Genomic DNA, 15,626 nt, shown 5'->3' with positions numbered 1-15,626 from the left:
CGCCTTCGACAGTACTGCCATATCCAACAACGGCTACAGACGTTCGCGAAACTTTCCGAAATAACCACTCTTACAAATTCAATACAATTCTTCAATATCAAATTATCCGGTTCGAAGGACCATGTTCAATAGCTCGAATTTCGGATCGCGAAACCACGTCTGAGCCCAATGAGTGCTTGTCGAAGAGTCCTCTTTATTAATCCTTTTTATGATTTTTCGTTTGTCACTAATACTATTAGCTGCTATAATTCATGCCATAATTCCCAATTGGCAAATCCTAAACAGATGTCTACAACAATTAAGCATCCAACAAACGCTAGATTTGCACTACGTATTTCCAACAAACAATGTAAGCCAGAGTGACAGAATGGAACGAGACATCGCCTCAGTTGCGCCTTTGGAACGTGGTTGGTGCTGCTCGTGCTCGTGACTCAACCGTCCAGCGGACGATTATAACTGCACAAAGACGATACGGAATACCATCTCACCGCCTCGAAAAAGGCCTCCATCATTTAAGCCGGCTGTCTTCCTTTTCTATTATCGCGAAACGTTCTGCCACTTGCGCGTTTAATTATATGGAGATGAGCGCTGAAAATACAAACGTCTGACGCGGAACCGTTTTGGCCGGTTCGTGTGTTTTTGTTTGCAGCGCCAGGCCAGGAACAACACCGCAACACACCGACCGGGCGTCAGATGCAAACGCGAGGTTTTTTTGTTTTTTGTGCTACGGCAATCGTGGCAACACACCAACTGTACGCGCATTCTCCACCGACGGGTGAACACGAACACCGACTTCACTTCCCATTCAAAGCGTGTACGTGCGTCGTACCATGGGAACACTGGGTGCACCGGGGCAGTGTGTTTGTTGTGCAGCAGCAATTGCTGTATTGCAACTTGCACTTGTGTGGTGCACGATATGTCGACCTCATCAACTTATCGGTGGTAGCGCCCGGTGGTATGGTGGTACCCTCTTACCAGAAGCTGAATTTCGCTGATCTTTACCCAATTTCATTTCCACCACCGACACCACCAATTCATTTCAATGCATCTCGGGTGTAGGATGGGGCAACATTTTGAAAACGAATGCATGCTTACCAGACATCGAGCGGTGAGGCAAATAATAATTACATCAAAAAGTGGGGCGTTGTGTTCCGTGTGCTCCACGATCGGTGGAGGATGGAAAACAAGAATGTTTAGATCAATTTATGCAAATTGAACGGATTGCAACACACAAACACACGCCCAACTAGACGGTGCCGCGCGCGAGGCCAATTACATCCAATTGCTTGCACATCTCGGAAACCAACACAACCGCCACCCCCCTTCTTTACTCGCGAGAGCGCGAGCTGCAAGGCTGCAACTGCAACTGCAACGGTTGCACATTGTGATTCATGCTCCGTGCTCCTTGTGGCTTTCTTGGCTTGGGCCCACCACACGATCGAATCCATTCGACTGCGACACAAACCAGCGATCGTACCCTCGCTTTAACGCATTGTAGAGCAGGAAGTACACAGCTCTAGTGCTCCGTTCTACGTTCTGGGTAGTTGATTATCCATTCGCCTTCCCAGTGCCCATGAAACTTGGGGTTGTGTGGATCAAATCCGAAACGAAATGGATTCTGATTCCCCACGCTATACGCGTCATCAACCACCAGCCAAACCAAGTGGCTGTACGACGGATAGTTCTCCTCTCGGCAGCAGCTGATGATGCTGCTGCTCTGCTAAATCCATTTAAACGGTTTTTCTAAATAAAGTTCGTCATTCCGCCGACCCCCTTCCACCGGAAAGAAAGCGAACGTAGCAGGAAGAAGGCACACGCATTAAAACGACTTGATTTACTAACGATCATTACATTCTACGATCGCGAGTTGTGCGAGAGTCTGACAACAACTGCGCGATGATCATCTAGACTGGATGTGTTTTTTCCCCCCCCCCCCCCATCTCCTCCATCTCAACTACGCACTAATGAATCTAGCAAATACCATACACAGAGCTGGTCTTTGATTCATGCGAGAACGAGCAGTCAGCTTCGCTAGATGGTTGATTTCATATTTATTGACGAAAAAATCAACAGACATGGCGTCACCCCAAACACAACATCACACCGTCGTGCTGGAAGAGGTGGGTCCGAGTGGATTGGTTGTGGAGGATTTTCACATTAGCTAATGACGTTTAAATCAATAAAGCACCGTCATTGGTAATAGCGAGAAGATTTTTGAGAAGCGGCTAGAAAAAAAATATAAATAAGAAAAAATATTTTTTTGGTGGGACCATCTACTAGGTAGTCTATTGTGCGCTCCCACTAATAGGAAATAATTTTTTATATATCTATAAAGAAAATTAAAACATTTAAGAAAATTTTAAAATTATGTCATTAACAATGCATTCGTAGACCCTCAAAATGGTAAAATTCATTTTAAACCCCAACAGACCATGAAATACTATTTAATCACAAAACAAATTGCGGTTCTTTGTTCAAGCTTTTTTTTGTCACCAATCCTCCCCAATTTGTCATTTCCAACAGAAAACCACCACCCCATCACAAGAAGGTGACAAATTAACCTCCCCGGACCGGAGCATGAAATTTGAAAACAAATTGTCATATCCAAAGGGAATACCCGAAGCCAAACAAAAGACCGACATACCGACTGCGCTCTCGGTGTGGACGGTGAGATGACGATTCGTCGGTTGATGGTCACTTTCACTAAAAATTTCCACCTGCGTCACACACACACTCCCTCAGAGTTCACGAGCTTTACACTACTTTGCGGATTGTGGGGACCGTTGGAATTGGCCGGTCAATGGCCCGATAATGGAGTATCCATCAGATAATAATGCAACGAGCGCGCAACCACACACCACACTACACTACCGTCCACAGCCAGTCTTCTGCTGGGGGCCTAATTTAATCCACAATTAACGTTGTTCGCGCTGGTCGACGGTGTGCTGTTTGTTTTCCTTCCGATGACCGACCAACACCGGTGTTCGATTGGCTTCCTCTTGCTTTTCGGTAGCTGAAGTAACGCTAGATCCCATTTCATTAGACTTTTCCTCCTCTCGCCAGGCACACACACACACAAACGTAGGAAAATACCCAGCGAACGGTGGATGTATCAATTTCCGCTACGTTTTCATCGGCAAGAAAATTGGAAAAACACACACACGAAAACAACAAACTTTCCATTCAGAAATGACATCATCGTTCCGATGGAAGTAATTATACATCGATCTTGTTGTGCAAGTAGTTACTTGAGAACACTAAACACTAGCTAGTTGTAGCAAAGAGAGCGCGAACAACCTCCAACTAAGGCTGTCTCTTAAGTCTGGCTCGTATTCTGGGGGCAAATACGAATTCCAGCATCGATTGCATTAAAACCCCCGGAAAAAAGATCATCAGGAGATTTTCTCCCTTTTAGCCGTCCACCGAAACAAAGCAAAAAAATCAACACCCGGAAAAGAAAGCCTTCGTTTCCTGTCGGCACAGAATCAACCACTATTGGCGTCGGAGGAAGGCTAAAGAATAAAAAAAAATACCCCCAAATGCAGCAACACGTCGGATTGGTGGTTTCGATGTTTTTCTCACTGGCCTTCTTTTATTTTCCTGTGTGAAAATTCGGTAATGGAGGAGGATAATTTTAGGCATGGTCGAGAAGACGGTGGTCCTTCGTCCATCCACCATCGTTTCTCACACATACCTTACGGGCACAGACACACATGGGGAGGAGAGGAGGGGAAGATAGGGAAACGAACCTGGCGCTGACGGCTGGCAGAAGCTGCTGGTCTAGGACGTAGTAGAGTGGCCCGCCGTTGCTGCGCGATAAATTTAGAATCCGATTTGCCTTCCTGTTGCCACAATTGTGTGTGTGTGTGGCCACGTGTGTGCGCGTGTGTGTTTGTGTATGCAATCGGGGCAGTGCCATGCTTTTACTACAGTTTTTGGTGAGTCTACGATGTTTTCTTTTTCAATTTTCCACCCATTTAATGCTACAACCACACTTTCCTCGTTGCTTTTCATCATAAAGCGAAACTCGCTTGCGTTTTTGTTTTTCCTGCGCTGGTGCGTATTTGTTTGCTTATCTTCTGTTGCCCTTTTTTGTCAATTTCCATTCCAACATGCATGCTTTCACACCCGGGAGAGATCGCTGGGACACGAGCTGATAACACACAAATCGACAGAGCAGCAGCGGTTAGTAAAAAAACGGTTCAATCATTATTTACCATTTTTCTCCATGCGCGAAAGAGCACGTGCAAGGCCGCGGCAAGCAAGTGGCAACCAAGCGCCACCGGAATCATCATTTTACAAAGCAATCCCCGATAAGAATGCGGCCTGTGATGAAGCCTTGGATTGTGTTGCCTTGCTCTTGAACGATCTTATGGCGGTGCGCTCAAGAATGGCGCTTGAAACACACTCAGTCAAGAGCGCTACTAGTGGGAGCATCTGTAATCAGTTAGACTGTACGCACTGTGTGCGTTTGTTTGTCACGCATTCATCCAAGAAACTAGACGCAAATCTGTTCAGCTTATATGTTTGTTACCTATCTAATAGAGGGATCTCGATCGAAGATCGAGTAGGCAATAGATATCACCCAGCATATGATCTAACTGGTTCTGGTTCAAACAAGCGATGCAAATATTTTGTTTTGACATTTGTCGAGAAGTTGATCGATTATTTTTTTAAGGAAAACTATCTTAACTTCGAGTTCCAGGCTTGCACATGACTTGCCAGTTTGTATGGAAAGTTAGCATAAGATAAACCTGGAAACTAGTGTAGCGATTAATTGAAGTGTTGAGAAGAGTCGGTCATATAAATTTTCCGTGAAGAGATACAAATCATTAGTGGAATCTCAAATTATGCATAAATCCTCAAATGTTCATCCTCAAACTTGAATCTCTAAGAATTCCAGTATATCCGGAGATTCTGGAATCATTGGCGATTCCTCGGAGATATTGGAATTTTTGAAGATTTCTGAACCTACAGAGATTCTGAATCTTTGAAGATTCCAGACCATTTTATGATACGTGAATTATGAGGAATTCTGAATCTTCGGGGGTTCATGATGTTTTTAGGAATCAGAATTTGAGAATTCTTTGAGAATTTGCTTATCCATTCAAAGATTAATTTAGTTTCATAAACCGATTAATGTTTCAAAAATGCACACATTTCACAATGGAATCAACTTCAAGCATGATTATAAACACAATATCAAATAGAAAAAAAGTATTTATAATAAAAAAGAGACAACGTTTCGCAAATTGAAACAAACTAGTATTAAAAGATAAAACTTAGCGCAGGGGACAAGCAAGCAAGCAGAAGAAGCAAAACCATGCCTGAGCAAATTATCGTAAAATAAAACGACATCGTGTTATTGTACGAAAAGACGAATTAGACAGCAAAACGTGACATTAATTGAAGTGTACGCGCAGTACACCGAAAAGCATAAACAAAAACACAAACACTAACTGCACACACACACACACATCCCACAAAAGTCTTGAGAGCTGCCTTTTGCCGTTGTTTGAAATGTTGCCGTAAGTTATGGCTTTATGGTCTAATGTTTTACAATAAGCAATCATTCCACTGCTAATAACAGGTGTTTTCGGTTTCAAATTAATCACTATCCCTTCGGCTCGGTTCGAAAGCCTATAACGATGAAGCCGAACCATAAATCACGCGCGCATGGGAGATAAACCGACCGTCGGGTTGCGGGTTTGTTTGGGGCCAACGCTGCCTGAGCATGATGCTCGTGAAATAACCCAGTCGTCCACCAGGCACATCTGGAGCATCGTTCATCGTTCACCGTTTGATAATGATAATGGTTTCTCCGGTGTAATTGTGCACCCGAAATCCCCGCCTTCTTTCTCACACTCCTCTGCTGATCTTCACCCAATTAAACGATCCATTAGCGGAAAGATTCGTCCACTAATTTGTTCGTGGCTTTCAAACGTCGCCTTCCACGCAAAACACGCAAATTGCAGATTTATTTCCGGAGAAAGTAAACGCAGCGCTGAGCCGAAGCGAACCGCGTTCTTCTCCGTTTCTTTGTCTCGGCTGCAGGATGGGTCGCGATCGTTACTTAACAACAGCGCTGGGGGGTTGTGTCATGCAGTCGCGTAAACAGTTTTGCACATAATTTTCACCCCAACCGCACCTTCATTATGATGATAGCTAAAGAGTAGCATTTATTACCGCCAGAAGCATTCCTAAACCATTCCATGGCCAGCATTAGCCCTTCATGGCGCAATTAAGTACGCTTTTATATTAATTCCGAACGACACACAACTGCAACTGGCTTTGGCGTGGCGAGCAAAGCGAACAGCTTAAACGCGACATTGGCAGTGAGCAATTTTGCACAGATACGCTCCAGAAGCTGCCTTTTAGCACGTTCATATTTAGAGATGGACGGCGCAAAATTAAACCCCAGTATCAATTAGCTGCAAGCTGTTAAATTCAACACCTGGTGCTGGTTGTTTTACTGCACCGGTTTCACTAGATTATCGCACGTCTAATTAGCCCTGCCAGGTAGTGGGTTCATATTGCAATCCCGGAAATTAACAGGACTTGTTTCCCAACACGGTTTTCCTGCAAGCAAAAATATCGCTGAGTGTTATGACTTGGGGGCTACGATACCAGAGGGCTGTAATATCAATGCGCTATGCTGCTAGGGATATATTATTATGTTTGAATAATTATTGATAAATTGTAATGCCTTATAGAGATTCAGAGACTATTTGGACCACTATTTTCATGAGAAGCTCTGCTGGCACTTACGAGATCACTTTCACAACAAACTGCTGATGTTGGAAAATTAAATTTAACTATTTATGAAGCATCTCTAAACCTTAATTCCATTACGAATAAGGAGGAAAGGCATCCTCAGTTTTGAGCAATTCCTTGGAAAATCAGACAACCATTAACTATAGCTCTGTTTAGCTGATCTTCTCCAACAGATTAATGATAGACATCATACGAAACCAATCGCCACGAACACACTAACGCCAGCAAGAAACTGGGACAGCAAAATGCAACCTAAACAAACATCAGCAGCACGTAGACATTAGACGAATTCAAAACCTCACCAGACAAACTCATCACTTCGGGATGGCCTTCCGCCAGTAACGCGCTTCCAGCTAGCTTTTGTATGTTTCGCTATCACTCTCATCTGCGCGTCACATCAGGCGGGCACAACATTTATTTATTCCATCAAAACCAAACATAAAGAAAACGCCGACACGGACCCAACTCAACAACTGAACCAACAGCTGTAGCAAATTCTTCACCATTCGACACACAGCGCGAAGGAATGTGCAACGAGGAGGAACCTTAGCCGTCTGAGGATTCGGTCTATTCGCGCGAATGCATCAATCGCGCATGAATTCTGCGGTCTTAAATATCGAGGAAGAGTCAAGCGACTTGATATCTTTCGCAATAGGGGCTTTTGGCTGTATTATTCCAAAGATATTGCTCAGCATATGACAGTGGTGAATGGGTACGAATTTCGCTCGATCATTTGCGACGATGTTGGAAAATTGCAACATGACCTGTTGAATCGGTACCACTACAAACGGACGTGTCACTAATACCCGTACGTCACTCGACATCAGATTGGTGAGTTTGACGACGGGAAATTGAATTTTCTCATTTACCACTTTCACGATTCGAGAGACAAAGGTTGACGCACACTACATGAGAGGCATGCTGTAAACCGTAGAACAGCGATTGGAAAACTGTCCCCCTGATAGAAAATTGAATTTTAAATAACAAAAAAAAAAGGTAACACATAATCTACCTACAGCATTAACAAACTTACAAAAGGCATACGTATTCATTTTGAGCCCTAACAAGCTTTTTCTTTCCCCGCCAAGACCCGGACCCGGGGTGGTGGTTCAATGTGTCCACGATAGATTGAATAAAATATGTATCCCCAGCACACACCCGAACAACCGACATCCCAATTCGGCTGTGCAAATGGAGAATTAACTTGACACTGACAAAGTTCCAGCCAAGAAACGGCACCAAAAAAGACACCAACCGGACGGGATTAAATGAGTTTTTGCGGACGTAGCCCTGGCCTTCCAGCTGAGCTGGACGAAATGCGGTAACCCAGTGTAGTGTGTGTGGTGATTCTTTTTTTCATGCTAACCCTGAGCTAGCGTACGTGCCCGGAAAGTTAACCTAATATTCCTGCCCCGGCACACGGACAGATACACATAGCGCACAGGAAGATTCGGATGGACTTGCGTCCCCATCCGTACTGTGACTAAAGATGTACAGCTGTACAGGAAGGAAGGAACGACGTCGGTGGTTCATCATCCAAAATTCTCGTAACGGATTATGTTGTGCATTAACGGTATGTTCGACCAAACCACGTACTGCAGGCAAAACCTGAAATTGAGCACTTCAAAACGGCCAATAGTTGCATTACAATTCGTGCGGCGAACTCATACAATTCTCCATTCAACGTCGGTAGCGAGAGAAGTGTGTGTTTTAAACAGAACCGGCACCGGCAGAAAGTGAACTTTCAGTTGTTTGTTAAAAAATAAATTAATAACACATTTTTATTCTTATCAACCGAACGCATTTTCAAGGAACACGTCACCGGAGCTCGAAGTAACATAACAAACATCACTATTAAAATGATTAGAACGATTAGTCATCCATCTCATCCATTTCCAGGAAAAAAAATCCCTTCGGAATTAAATAGTAGGAATAATCGAGGCGACTGGGAGGTGGTGGAGTTGGAGGAGGTTTTAAACTCCCGAGGTCAATTAGTTCAATTACATGTATGAGTTGATTCATTCGATTCACGGTGGCCTCTTGGCTCTTTTCTTCGCCGGGCCAATTGACGGGTTGAACATAATAATCATGCGAGTTGAGTATGTGGACCAGCAGCGTATGACACATTTCTTTCGAATATTTGATCGAACAATCCATGAATGCTCGCCGTTCTTGAGGTAAATGACAAAAAAAAACAATAAATGTTTGAATCATACACATCATACACGAACAAAATAATGATTGTGAACAAGAATAACTATCATTTAATTGCCTTATGGTACTACCAAAACACTAATTGCCAAAAATCACTTCAAATCACAACTGCTGAATATTCTTTTTCAAAATCACAGGTTGATTGACTTAATCCATTTATCACATTCCCTTGAAGGGCAGTGGATCACTTTGCCGGAATATCAAAACAAAATCAGACACACACTAAACCACCAAGTTCTAGGTCAATCCAAAGTGTGCAAAAACGGAAAACACAAACGGGAACTTAATTTGATTTAAAGCAAAGGCATAACGGATGGAAACTAGTTCCTTCTTACGGGCTCGTGACCTTGCCCACTCTTGGTGATGGAGACCTTCGACTAGCGCTCGTTAGGTTTCGTTTACCACCATCAAAAGCCGACGGAATTAGAGAATTAAATCCGTCCGCATGCAAAACTACCAAACAGTACATTATTCCACGCCTTTTTTTTCTCTCTCCGGTATCCGCCACTCGACTCGGGGTATCACACGCGAAAGTCACATTCACACCACACCATCGCCCAAAATGTAAAAGTAGCAATGAAATGAATTAATCAACAAAAGAGCACAAACATTATAACGATCGAGCTTCCAAATATAAAAACGACTCGAAACCGAAGGAATGTATAATAACAGGCTCCATTTAAGAAATCAACAGACATCAACCTCCCCAAAACCACACATTCCACCGACCCCGGACTGGAACGAATGGAATGCGCTGGCAAAGGTGACAACAGGAGAAGCGAATTAAATAGGCAAAAAAGAAAAGCGTGTGTGTGTTTGTGGAAAATCCACACCGCTCGGATGGAAAGCGCTCAACATCCTGAACGCTGAACGTCTTGGAATGTTTCTCCAAATTTTCTTCGGTACGCTTTCCACTACGCGAAACAACGAAAAGCGGTGTGCAACGGAGGAAACCGTCCGATCTGTGGTTCGATCTCCACACGACAGCAGCATGGGGGGACGTTTAGCGTGCTGCGTTTTAAATTTGACGCGTTTAATGGATGTTTAATCCACAATTCATCATGAAAGCAATCACCGCTTACTAATAATGTGAAACGTTGTCCATTTGCTTCGTAATGGTGTCCGTTTGAATGGGGGAAAAGCGAGTTGATTTTGTTTTAATTTGCACACGAAGATTGAGACAGTTCCAGTTGCCTTTCGTAGTCGACAGTAAGTGATGCAGAAAGGTGATCATCGCGATACATAACTATGAATCAAGCTAAGCAAACACACATCGATGTGTGATGATTGGAACAATAAATATTGTTTTAATTATCCATTTTATGAGACATTTGATTGCTGTGTTGATCGTTGATTGTATGAGACATCTGATACAGCTTATTCGACTGTTTGAAATACATAGATTTACATAGATCTCAGACGACGGTTTATTGTAGCGGACAAGCTCCTAATTAATCGTGTATGATTCATGAAACTTTGGAACCGAGAATCATATTCAATCATTCATGAATCAGAATCAGATTTACCTAATACTATTTCTGATGGATTTAACATTCTAGATTTCTATTCTATCGAAAGTAAAACAGTAAAACTCGTAACTCGAAGATATTTCCTACGCGACTATCATCGCAGTTCGACGTAATCTTGCCTATTACATAAACCCTCATCCGTAACTGGGGGATAATGGTAGTGATGTACACGTTTCAAACACCCGATTCTCATAGCATGTACACTACTCGTTTTAGAGATCAAAATTAGTCTACAGCAGAAGAAAGAAACAAAAAAGCGCTCCGAGTACTCAGCAACGCGACCAGGGGCGGCACCATCATCACGGCCTTGCAAAATTTTTGACTCACGAAAAATAAACCACGGAATCGTGTACGTGGGGATTTCGGAAGAGTTGGGATACATGTTAAGGGTGGGCATGGCCGTCTTTACTGGCACGATGGTTTACTTTTGAGAGGAGAGAACGGGAATTGATCGATGGAAATACTGATGATGGTTTTACTCCGCTTATAGACGATAACCAAATTTCCCAAAAAATATTCATCACCGGTACACGTGCGCGATTGTTTATAGAGTATATGCTATATATCAAGAATTGTGACAAAAAAAAACGTAAAAGATGTAGAAAATAGAAGAAATGAATATAAAGGAAAAAAAAACAATTAAAATTAATAATTTAATAACACACCCAATTTGGGAAAGTCTCTATCGGAGTGAGTTCCGTACACAAAAGGACATGATTTATCAATTATAGGTAATGAAAACAAAAATTAAATGAATTTGATAACAGGCTTCAATATTTTACTTTTCTTTTAACCTTCTTTAGAATGCATCATTTTGTATTGATAAAAACCTAACAAAAAAAAATCACATAAAAGTAAAATTTATCAAAAAGATTACACTGGATCACTGTCTTGTAAAGGTAACCCCTTTTAATCTAAGATAAGAAAACATAAATAAATAAAGCAAGCGACTGCGCAAGTCAAAGACCAGCTGTGCAACGCTTTGGCCGCTTGTCGATCGTACGAGATAAGCGCCTGTAACAGTCCAACATACAACAAACTGTACCGTTCGAGAGACATCCCCAACTGCATTGAACAATCATACACATGTAGGCCGAAAAACGCCGAAAAAGTGTCTGACCCAAACGACAAATTGCTACATTAATCGATGCACTCTTGGCAGATTTTTTTAATAGTACATATTGTAAAACCCACATCGAATAATCAATTGCACAAGACTGATAAGGCCTCTCTACAAGAAGGTGAGTGGTGCTCGTGGCGTGCACATGTGCTTGCAAAACACACAACACACAACCAGTTCCCAATGCAAATATGCAGCTAGATTTTGGTTTGATGAATTATGTTCATTCATAAATCACTTGTCACGCACGAGGGGAAGCAAAAGAATGCTACATGTTTGCTGATTGTGTGAAGAGTGGTTGGCTAATTGATATTCTTTTTTTCAGCCGCACGCAATTATAACATAGAAGCTGTTCGATTACACTGCGTGGTATTATAACAGAGGCAAATATTTGCACTTCGTTTTACTTTTTATGACCCACTTGCAAATTGACCTACATAAGGCCGCACACCGATGCCATATTTCACCGTAAATAGGATGATCAATCATCAGGAGGATAAGACACACATGTCTACACATGGTGTAGACACTATTTTAAATGACAATTCCAACAAATTGTGCAATTTATCAGAAAGATGCGTAGTGAAGATCCATTCAACTCACGAGTTAACTCTCAGATGATGACAGAGATGTATCATGGAGGATTCTATAATCTTCAGGGATTCTCGAACGTTATAGGTTTCCCACTTTTAGCTCATTGCGCAGATCGTTAGATCGCTGCATAAATAAGGGATTTATTACACAATTTTGCACAATTACCTGAACTGATCACTGCGCAGAGCCGTTATGCTGATCTCGGTGGGAGATGGGAATAATCGAAACGCTTTGTTTGACGAATCGGCCCCAAACTCTAACACGCCAGAAATCCTGTGGACGGTTATTGCTGTTGGTGCGGCACAGTGTTTAATGATCCCTCGCGGTCAACTCACGCTTTGAAGCAATGCGTGTAATATTCAAATCTTCAGAATCTTCCGGGAAAAGAGAAAAAAACTTTGTCGTTGTCGTTAAGCTTCAACACTTTTCGCTATCATTTCTCGTACACACATACACCGACGGGCACATACACACGCGTTCACATTTGTTATTGCTTATGCTTCGCTTCGATCGATTGCAAATTTCTGTATCACTTTTCCACCACTCGCACACAAGTTACCGTCGCGAAAGGAAGGAAAATTTCGATGGCGATCCTTCTTTTTCTTTGCACCACTGCGTTACCACGGCAACTCGGTTTGTTCCGCTAACTTTTGATTTTCGGTAAAAATCTCTTCGCGAACTTCACAACGTCACTGTGAGATGTTGATGGCGAAGAGGGCACGATTGGCCTTCAGGCGCTATTCGCTGCAGGAGATCGGGGGTGATTGGGAAGAATACAAAAGGGAGAGTTGGTTTTTTAATCAGCCTTTTGGGAATAATAATCCTTAACAGAATGTGATAGTCAAAACGTGATGATTGTGTATTCTTGAGCAGAGTTGTCAAACAAAAAGAGATATGAAAAGAAGAGCAAAGAAAGGAGAAATCCTTCACGTGCCAATGTCAGTGAAGTAATTGAGCTATTTGACAGTTATTTATCAAAATGCCAAGAAATCGATTGCACCTTAAACCATTTCTTAATATAGCTTAATATAGCCTTTCACGTACAAAAACAACATCATACCTTCTTATCGAACAAATATGTCATTATCAATAACATGCCATTCATTGGCCTTCGACCAACTAAAACAAAATTTAACATATAATATACGGCATATTATGTAACCATATGTGTAACATAATGCCTTTGCACCCCTTGGACAATAACTTCATGAACAAATGAAGGCAGTATCATTGCGTCTTGCAGTGACAAAGAAGTGATTGTTTGACAATTTTCCACAAAATTGTTCACTTTATAGGATGTATTATCGAGAGCTTGAAATTGGCAATACAAGATATCCTTCTAAGATGCTTTGCTTTAATTATGAACGTCGAAAAGGCATCGAAAAGGCAAAAAGCGTTAAAATTATCTAATGATTTTTAAGTGACACTCTATATTCCTTTCCCTATATCCAATTTTGATAGCGATTTACAAATAAAACTAAGCTGAATAGTGGTACATATAGTTTAAGCAACGTAGGCACTTATTTCCAAAAGCCTACTGTGCAGAACTGCAAAACACAGCTGCATTCGCGAATTTTAGCGAACTGCATCTCACGCCGTTGCGTGGTTTATGCGCCGTTTCCCGTGCCAACCACCGCTACCACCCTTTCGCTGACCCCATCTACACCTGTCCAATGTTTCCTTTTCCGCTTCCGATACGACCCTAAGCGCACACACACACGTACACAACACTCACACACATATGAAGGCGCGGGCGCGAACCTACACACACACTGAACGCTTTTTGGTTGTGGCAGCCAGGAAAAAAAACATTCTTCCTCACGGAGAAGACCTCGCCCCTCTATTGCTCCTTGCAAACGTATCCACCACCCTTCGCATCACCACAAATGGGAATATGTGAGTATATGTGCGCAATTGTGTGGTTGCCCGTAAGATCCGTTCAATACGCATCGACCATTTCCTGCTCCTTGGGATTGGAGACCTTTTTTATGCCTGGCTCGTCTGATGGCGAAAGTGGGAGCAAATTTTTCACGCACAAAAATACTTTAAATACACACACACACACACTTACATGCACGGCCTTACGCACAAAAACGTCCGCCTGCACAAGAGAAGGAGTGAAGAATCACCTTTTCTTGAAAACTTTCTGCCTCGGAATGAGTTAGAGCCCTACTTTTTCACAAGAACTAAAAAAGAAAAAAACGCTAGATGCTTATTTGCAACTGGGTTGCTTCGATAGAGCTGAAAACGAGAAGTTTTACTAAGAAAATCACACACGCATCGTACATTGCCTTCTTTACTTTTCTTGGGTAATAGAACTTTCCCGTGTAATTTTACCAATAAACGTGAAGAAATCCGGTTTTTCTGCTTCGAGCGGTTTCGATGTACTTCGCGAGTTTATGCACACGGAGCTCCGAATCGACCAATGAGCCTGCGTTTTCCAAAAAGGCGAATAGTCGCGAGTGATTTCAATGGAAAACAACAAAAAGCAGTTTTCTTCTTCGTCGTCTCAAGGTACAGTGGGTCAGGCTGTGTCCAACTTGAATGGCATCTTGTGCAATCGAAATTCGTACAACGTGTAATTTCTACGTGTAATTACAACGTACCGGAAAACGAAAATTCTGGTAAACTTTCCACTTTTAGCACCTATTTATAACGCTAAAGACTTTTAAATCCAATAGTGGCATAAATAAATGACGAATTCATAGTACGATACCCGAAGTGCTAAACGAAACTGACATGTTCGACAATTATTTAAACCTTTATAATTGTGTTCTAAATTATAGTTTTAGCTCAATTTCAAAAGCAATAAATATTACAGAATATGCGAAAATCAAACCACAACCAACATTTGCGTACAAATATTAATTTCCGTCTAAAATAATACATTTTGTAATGCAACCGGTTCTTCAATTTGACAGCTGCAAAAAAGACAAATTCGATTTCGAAACCATGTGTCACAACTGTAGCTGTCAATGTTCGGCTGCCCTTCGGCTTCCCTTTGATTCCCTTTTAACGTTTTGGGTAAAAATCGTAGTCTGGTAAAATCCTTTCCGCACGCGATCTTGAATTGAACGGACGTTCTAGTAACAAAGCCAGTTCAAGTTAAGAAAAGTAATGGAGAACTCGACTGATAAAGTTCGTCGTAACGCAAAAGTTAAACCGGATTGATTATTGGGTTTCCGGTGGGCTGTACATTTTTCAAGGAATCCGGTTGTGTGTATTCACCGCACCAATGATTCGACGCTGCATACGCTGCAGAACACGAGGTAAGTGTTCTATTCTTGTGTTCTATTTACTAGTGACTACTATTGAAGTCACTGGAACTGGGAAGTTAGAAGTACGGAAAGTAATTAATTAATGGTCTATGTCGGCAGGGTAGATTTTATTACGAG

At 42.1% G+C, this 15,626-nt stretch overlaps 1 protein-coding gene across 1 annotated transcript in view; it reads right to left on the bottom strand.

The window, feature by feature from the left end:
- LOC128309826 (sarcolemmal membrane-associated protein) overlaps positions 1-12,526 on the bottom strand; it is a 28,714-nt gene extending 16,188 nt beyond the window's left edge. Inside the window, exon 1 of the mRNA XM_053046304.1 lies at positions 12,397-12,526. The gene's annotated coding sequence lies outside the window, so the exon portion shown is untranslated. The remainder of the gene's footprint in view (positions 1-12,396) is intronic.
- Between the last annotated feature and the right edge of the window lie 3,100 nt (positions 12,527-15,626).

Source organism: Anopheles moucheti, chromosome 2, assembly GCF_943734755.1.
Source record: "Anopheles moucheti chromosome 2, idAnoMoucSN_F20_07, whole genome shotgun sequence".
Lineage (NCBI taxonomy): Eukaryota > Metazoa > Arthropoda > Insecta > Diptera > Culicidae > Anopheles > Anopheles moucheti.
This window is presented reverse-complemented; position numbering and strand designations above follow the sequence as displayed.